This window comes from Botryllus schlosseri, unplaced genomic scaffold (assembly GCF_051294905.1).
Source record: "Botryllus schlosseri isolate E-star unplaced genomic scaffold, Bs_hap1 Bs28a, whole genome shotgun sequence".
NCBI classification, from domain to species: domain Eukaryota; kingdom Metazoa; phylum Chordata; class Ascidiacea; order Stolidobranchia; family Styelidae; genus Botryllus; species Botryllus schlosseri.
Window position 1 is genome coordinate 22,501 of NW_027648637.1, and position 7,500 is coordinate 30,000.

Consider the following 7,500-nt stretch of genomic DNA (forward strand, 5'->3'; position numbering starts at 1 on the left):
TTAACATAGGCGGGCGCGCCAGACTTGCTCGGATCGGTTCCAAACTTCGTGTGCGGGGTCTCTAGGCGGGCTTTTGGCCGGCAAAAAAAATCAACTTTTTCCGAGGAAGATTTCGGACTTTGTCGTTTTTCGACCTCCCCCATACTTTAACATAGGGCCTATGCTATAACATGGGGGCCCATACCGTAACATGGGCGGACCGCCTATACTTGCTCGGATCGGTTCCAAACTTCGTGTGCGGGGTCTCTAGGCGGGCTTTTGGCCGGCAAAAAAGTTCAACTTTTTTCGAGGAAAATTTCGGACTTAGTCGTTTTTCGACCTCGCCCGTACATTAACATGGGGCCCATACCTTAACATAGGCGGGCGCGCCAGACTTGCTCGGATCGGTTCCAAACTTCGTGTGCGGGGTCTCTAGGCGGGCTTTTGGCCGGCAAAAAAAATCAACTTTTTCCGAGGAAGATTTCGGACTTTGTCGTTTTTCGACCTCCCCCATACTTTAACATAGGGCCTATGCTATAACATGGGGGCCCATACCGTAACATGGGCGGACCGCCCATACTTGCTCGGATCGGTTCCAAACTTCGTGTGCGGGGTCTCTAGGGATACTTTTGGCCGGCAAAAAAAATCAACTTTTTCCGAGGAAGATTTCGGACTTAGTCGTTTTTCGACCTCGCCCATACATTAACATGGGCGGGCGCGCCAGACTTGCTCGGATCGGTTCCAAACTTCGTGTGCGGGGTCTCTAGGCGGGCTTTTGGCCGGCAAAAAAAATCAACTTTTCCCGAGGAAATTTTCGGACTTGGTCGTTTTTCGACCTCGCCCATACCCTAACACAGGGCCCATACCTTAACATAGGCGGGCGCGCCAGACTTGCTCGGATCGGCTCCAAACTTCGTGTGGGGCCTCTCATGGGTGACTTTTGGCCGGCAAAAAAGATCGACTTTTTCCGAGGAAGATTTCGGACTTGGTCGTTTTTCGACCTCGCCCATACCTTAACATGGGGGCCTACGGTAGGTCGGCCGGACTCGCTCGGATCGGTTCCAAACTTCGTGTGCGGGCTCTTATGGATGACTTTTGGCCGGCGAAAAAAATCAACTTTTGCCGAGGAAAATTTCGGACTTAGTCGTTTTTCCGGGGGTTCGGACTTAGAAAAAATCCGAGTATTGTCGAAATTTTTTTTTCTCCGATTCCGATTTCCCGCACATCGGCGGACTCGTGGGAGCCCGTAGATCGCGAATACACCGTTTTCCGGGCGCTGGGAGGCCGTACGAGAAAGAAAAATTTTCACCCTCGCTTTGGCGTCAGGAGTCCATTTCGACTATCCCCGTAGCTCTAGGACGCACAGGAGCCGAGATACGAGTTTTTCGCGAATAGCTCGGCTCCTGTTCGGGCCAGACCCACGCGGGACCCCTCGTTGGAAGCGGCGCAGCGAGACGAATCCGGGAAAAAAAAATTATCGAATTCGGACCACCCGGAGCCGAGATATCTCCGGTTAAAGCGCGCCAAAATCGGACCTTTGACCGGCTCTGGAGGCCGAGCCGTTTGTCGGATCGGGATAATTCCTTCGCGGGGCGTCTTCAAACAGTGCGGGGAACGCGCCCGTGTGGTTTTTAGGCGAAAAAATTTTTTTTCGGACTTTAACTTTTTCACGATTTTCGGACTTAGTCGTTTTTCGACCTCGCCCATGCATTAACATAGGGCCCATACCGTAACATGGGCGGACCGCCTATACTTGGTCGGATCGGTTCCAAACTTCGTGTGCGGGGTCTTACGGATGACTTTTGGCCGGCAAAAAAGTTCGACTTTTTCCGAGGAAAATTTCGGACTTAGTCGTTTTTCGACCTCGCCCATACTTTAACATGGGGGCCTACGGTAGGTCGGCCGGACTCGGTCCGATCGACTCCAAACTTCGTGTGGGGCCTCTTATGGATGACTTTTGGCCGGCGGAAAAGATCGACTTTTTCCGAGGAAATTTTCGGACTTAGTCGTTTTTCGACCTCGCCCGTACATTAACATGGGGCCCATACCTTAACATAGGCGGGCGCGCCAGACTTGCTCGGATCGGCTCCAAACTTCGTGTGGGGCCTCTCATGGGTGACTTTTGGCCGGCAAAAAAGTTCAACTTTTTCCGAGGAAATTTTCGGACTTAGTCGTTTTTCGACCTCGCCCGTACATTAACATGGGGCCCATACCTTAACATAGGCGGGCGCGCCAGACTTGCTCGGATCGGCTCCAAACTTCGTGTGGGGCCTCTCATGGGTGACTTTTGGCCGGCAAAAAAGTTCAACTTTTTCCGAGGAAATTTTCGGACTTAGTCGTTTTTCGACCTCGCCCGTACATTAACATGGGGCCCATACCTTAACATAGGCGGGCGCGCCAGACTTGCTCGGATCGGCTCCAAACTTCGTGTGGGGCCTCTCATGGGTGACTTTTGGCCGGCAAAAAAGTTCAACTTTTTCCGAGGAAATTTTCGGACTTAGTCGTTTTTCGACCTCGCCCGTACATTAACATGGGGCCCATACCTTAACATAGGCGGGCGCGCCAGACTTGCTCGGATCGGCTCCAAACTTCGTGTGGGGCCTCTCATGGGTGACTTTTGGCCGGCAAAAAAGTTCAACTTTTTCCGAGGAAATTTTCGGACTTAGTCGTTTTTCGACCTCGCCCATACCTTAACACAGGGCCCATACCTTAACACGGCGAAACGCCTATACTTGGTCGGATCGGCCCCAAACTTCGTGTGAGGGGTCCCGTGGGAGGCTTTTTCGAAAAGTTTTTTTTTTAATTATTTTTTATTTTTTCGGAAAAAAAATTTTATTTTTCGGGAAAAAAAATTTTTCTGGCCGGCGAAAATTTTCCGGCCCCCCGGCCCGGGTGCGACCCTGAAAAACGACTAAGTAGAAAAAAGTCACCAGGGTTTCCGAAAAAAAACTAATATAGGAAGGGGCGCGCGCCCGGCGCCTGACGGGAGGCCGGGCGCGAAACGTTGAATCTGCCGGCGAGAGGATGCGCCCGGCGCGGCGGAACTGATCCGTCGTCACCGGTTGGAGCGAAAGCATATGGGGGTGCGAAGCAAGCACTAATCACGGGTCGGAGCACCTCGAGTCGCGGGTTCAAACGTTGCGTGTCGCCAAGCGCTGCATAGAGCGAGCTTGCCCGGTATGCCGTAGACGGCGGGATATGGATGATAGTGACCCTACACCTGTCATACAGCCATGAGGCATACCGGATAGCGGACTCAATAAATGCAGCGCGGACGCGGCGCGTTGTCTTTCGGGCCTCGCGGCCCAGACCCTTCCTACGTAGCGTCGCGGCGTCGCCGAGGAGTGAATCGGCCGTCGAGAAACCTTGGTCCGACAAATGCCTCGTGAACCGCTGGGCCTCGCGGCCCTTGCCTCCGGGAACGAACGAAAGAGCGGGACGGCCCGCTATACAAACACGACGTCCTCGGTCCGCCGCGGCGGCTCCGGGCGCTTATCCGTGCATCGCGTCGCGGCAGAGCAGCGCCCGAGCCCCGGCGGCAGGCCTCGCGTCCGTCTCGGATTCGGTTCCGAGCGCGAGTGATTCTATTAAGCGGTGAACGGCGGGCGTCCGCGTCCCACGAGACGACGGCGGGCGACCCGAGAACGGTCCGACGATCGAGAGAGCGAAAGCGACGGGCGCCGTAGAGCGGCGGCGCCGGTGCCGACGAACGGCGGCACCACCTTGGTCCCGACGCCCGACCCCCGGCCCAGGGGCGGGCCTCGCAGTGCGCGAGAGATATCTGGTTGATCCTGCCAGTAGTGATATGCTTGTCTCAAAGATTAAGCCATGCAGGTGTAAGTACGAACTGAACGTAAAGTGAAACTGCGAACGGCTCATTAAATCAGTCTTGGTTTATTTGGTCCTTGCGAGAGCTAACGTGGATAACTGTGGCAATTCCAGAGCTAATACATGCGACCGAGCGCCGACTCCGGGAGGCGCGCTTTTATTGGTTCGAACCCGACCGGGCCCGCGAGGGCCCGTCTCTTTCGATGACTCTGGATAACCACGCGGATCGCACGCCTTCGCGGCGGCGACCTACCATTCAAGTGTCTGACCTATCAACTTTCGAAGGTAGGCTACGGGCTTACCTTTGTGATAACGGGTGACGGGGAATCAGGGTTCGATTCCGGAGAGGGAGCCTGAGAAACGGCTACCACATCCAAGGAAGGCAGCAGGCGCGCAAATTACCCATTCCCGACACGGGGAGGTAGTGACGAAAAATAACGATGCGGGACTCTAACGAGGCCCCGCAATCGGAATGAGTACATTCTAAAACTCTTGTCGAGTATCCATCGGAGGGCAAGTCTGGTGCCAGCAGCCGCGGTAATTCCAGCTCCGAAAGTGTATGCTAAAGTTGTTGCGGTTGAAAAGCTCGTAGTTGGATGTAGAGCGCGCGGCGCCGGTCCGTCGCAGGGCGTGCACCGGCGTCGCGGGTTCCGCCTGTCGGCGCCGCCCGCGGTGCTCTTGACCGGGTGCCGGGGGTCGGGCCGACGAGTTTACTTTGAAAAAATTAGAGTGTTCAAAGCAGGCCGCCCGCCTGCATAGTGTCGCATGGAATAACGGAATAGGACCTCGGTCTCGTTTCGTTGGCGTTCGCGGGAGCGAGGTAATGATTAAGAGGGACGGCCGGGGGCGTCCGTACTCTGCCGTCAGAGGTGAAATTCTTGGACCGGCGGAAGACGAGCAGCTGCGAAAGCGTTCGCCAAGAACGTTTTCTTTAATCAAGAGCGAAAGTCAGAGGTTCGAAGACGATCAGATACCGTCCTAGTTCTGACTATAAACGATGCCAACTGGCGATCGGCGGGCGTTACCATGACGACCTCGCCGGCAGCCTCCGGGAAACCAAAGTCTTTGGGTTCCGGGGGAAGTATGGTTGCAAAGCTGAAACTTAAAGGAATTGACGGAAGGGCACCACCAGGAGTGGAGCCTGCGGCTTAATTTGACTCAACACGGGGAAACTCACCCGGCCCGGACACGGGAAGGATTGACAGATTGACAGCTCTTTCTTGATTCTGTGGGTGGTGGTGCATGGCCGTTCTTAGTTGGTGGAGCGATTTGTCTGGTTAATTCCGATAACGAACGAGACTCTGGCATGCTAAATAGTTACGCGACCCTCGGCGGTCGGCGTCCAACTTCTTAGAGGGACTAGTGGCGTTTAGCCACACGAGATCGAGCAATAACAGGTCTGTGATGCCCTTAGATGTTCGGGGCCGCACGCGCGCTACACTGGACGGATCAGCGAGTGCGCCCGGGCCGAGAGGTCCGGGTAACCCGTTGAACCCCGTCCGTGATTGGGATAGGGCCTTGCAATTGTTGCCCTCGAACGAGGAATTCCCAGTAAGCGCGAGTCATCAGCTCGCGTTGATTACGTCCCTGCCCTTTGTACACACCGCCCGTCGCTACTACCGATTGAACGGTTTAGTGAGATCCTCGGACCGGCCCCGTCGCGTGCCCGGCGACGGGCGCGGCGGTGCGCCGGGAAGACGACCGAACTTGATCGTTTAGAGGAAGTAAAAGTCGTAACAAGGTTTCCGTAGGTGAACCTGCGGAAGGATCATTATCGTTGTCCGTGGGGTGCGAGGCCCCGTTGCTTTTTGATCTGGCGCCGTGTCCGCGAGGACTCGGCGTCGCGGCGCCCCGCGCTTGGGCGCCGCTCGTCGTGAACGAGACCGTCGTGACAGAGAAGGGCGGGCGCTCGACGGCGGGCCGGGGATGGCCGTCGTCGGGGCCCGCCTTCGGAGAGGGACCGAGACCGAACGCCTCTAGGTCGGTTCCCTCGGCGGCGTCGGCCTCGAGCGAGCCGGCGCCGAAGGGGCTGCTAGGCCCCGCGAAAAACCGTGGTGAGCGAAGCGATGCGGAGTTGTCCTAAGAGCAAAGAGAGTACGACTCTCGACGGTGGATCACTAGGCTCGCGAGTCGATGAAGGACGCAGCTAAGTGCGAGAAGTAATGTGAATTGCAGAACACATTGAACGTCGATATTCCGAACGCAAATTGCGGCGTCGGGCAAATCCCGGCGCCGCGTCTGCCTCAGGGTCGGCGTGACGCGATGCGCGAGGCGGCTTTGGTAGGAGCCGCCCGCGGCCGAGACAAGCCTGGGAGTTTGGGCGTCGGGCCGCGAGGCCCGTCGCTCCGAGGTGGACCGGCGCGCGCCCGCGTCGGGGCCGGACCCGGTCGCTCCGCGACTCGGCCGCCGTTGCGATCGCGCCTCCGGGCGCGGTACTGGCGGTCGGAGCGCGGCGCGGCTTTGGGCGGTGCGGCTCCCGGCGAGGCGCGCGGCGGTGACCGGCGGCCGACGAGGCGCCGGCAGAGGTACGACTTCGACCTGAGTTCAGGCGAGGCTACCCGCTGAATTTAAGCATATTATTAAGCGGTGGAAAAGAAACCAACGGGGATTCCCCGAGTAACGGCGAGTGAAGCGGGATCTGTCCAGCGTCGAACCCGCGCGTTCTCGAAGCGCGCCGGAATGTGACGTAAGGAAGAGCCCCTGCGACGGCCGGCGGGCGCCGAAGTCCTTCTGATCGAGGCCTCTCCCCCGCGAGGGTGTCAGGCCCGCGAGGGCGCGCGCCGCCGCCGCTAAGGCTCTTCCCGGAGTCGGGTTGTTTGAGAATGCAGCCTGAAGCGGGTGGTAAACTCCATCTAAGACTGAATACGGTCGCGAGACCGATAGCGAACAAGTACCGTGAGGGAAAGTTGAAAAGCACTTTGAAGAGAGAGTTCAAAAGTACGTGAAACCGTCGAGAGGTAAACGGGAGGGCCCGTCCGGGCCCGGGCGGCTTTCAGTCGGGCGCGGAGGCGCGTCGCGGCGACGGGCGGAGGCGCGAGCCCCGTCCTCGTCGGGGCGCGCGTGACGCACCGGCGCACTAGCCGCGCGGGCGGGCCGCGACCGGCTCGCGGTCGGAGAGAAGCGCGCTCGGAAGGTGGCCGTCGCCCTCGCGGGCGGCGGTGTTACAGCCGGGCGCGCGGAACGCCGGCCGGGGGCCGAGGTGACGGCGCCGCGCGCGCCGCCTCTCCGGAGGCGGCGGGCGTTCGCGCGGCCCCGTCGGGCGTCGGGCGTCGGCGGTACCGTTCGCGGTGCCGGCGGCGGCCGCGTCGTCGGGGTCGGGCGTTCGCCTCGCGCACGGGGTCTGCGGTCGTGTCGGCCACCTTCCCGACCCGTCTTGAAACACGGACCAAGGAGTCTAACGCGAGCGCGAGTTGTCTGGCGGTACGAGACCCGAGAGCGAAAGGAAACTGAAGCGCGTCACGGACGCGCGAGGTCGGATCCGGCCCCCGCGCGGGGCCGCGAGCACGACCGGCCGACCGCCGCCGCGCAGTCGGGGCGGCCGAGCGAGAGCGTTCCCGTTGGGACCCGAAAGATGGTGAACTATGCCTGGGAAGGTCGAAGCCAGAGGAAACTCTGGTGGAGGACCGTAGCGATTCTAACGTGCAAATTGATCGTCCTACCTGGGTATAGGGGCGAAAGACTAATCGAACCGTC

At 58.8% G+C, this 7,500-nt stretch overlaps 3 non-coding genes across 3 annotated transcripts in view; all 3 read left to right on the forward strand.

Moving 5' to 3' along the window:
• Positions 1–3,757: 3,757 nt before the first annotated feature.
• LOC145459960 (small subunit ribosomal RNA) lies at positions 3,758–5,581 on the forward strand. The gene has a single exon (XR_013921640.1). It is a non-coding gene; the product is annotated as a small subunit ribosomal RNA (ribosomal RNA).
• A 324-nt stretch (positions 5,582–5,905) lies between these two features.
• LOC145459954 (5.8S ribosomal RNA) lies at positions 5,906–6,059 on the forward strand. The gene has a single exon (XR_013921635.1). It is a non-coding gene; the product is annotated as a 5.8S ribosomal RNA (ribosomal RNA).
• Positions 6,060–6,341: 282 nt separating this feature from the next.
• LOC145459912 (large subunit ribosomal RNA) overlaps positions 6,342–7,500 on the forward strand; it is a 3,726-nt gene continuing 2,567 nt past the window's right edge. The window contains exon 1 of the ribosomal RNA XR_013921596.1: positions 6,342–7,500. This exon is cut by the window's right edge and continues 2,567 nt beyond it. This is a non-coding gene — a ribosomal RNA (large subunit ribosomal RNA).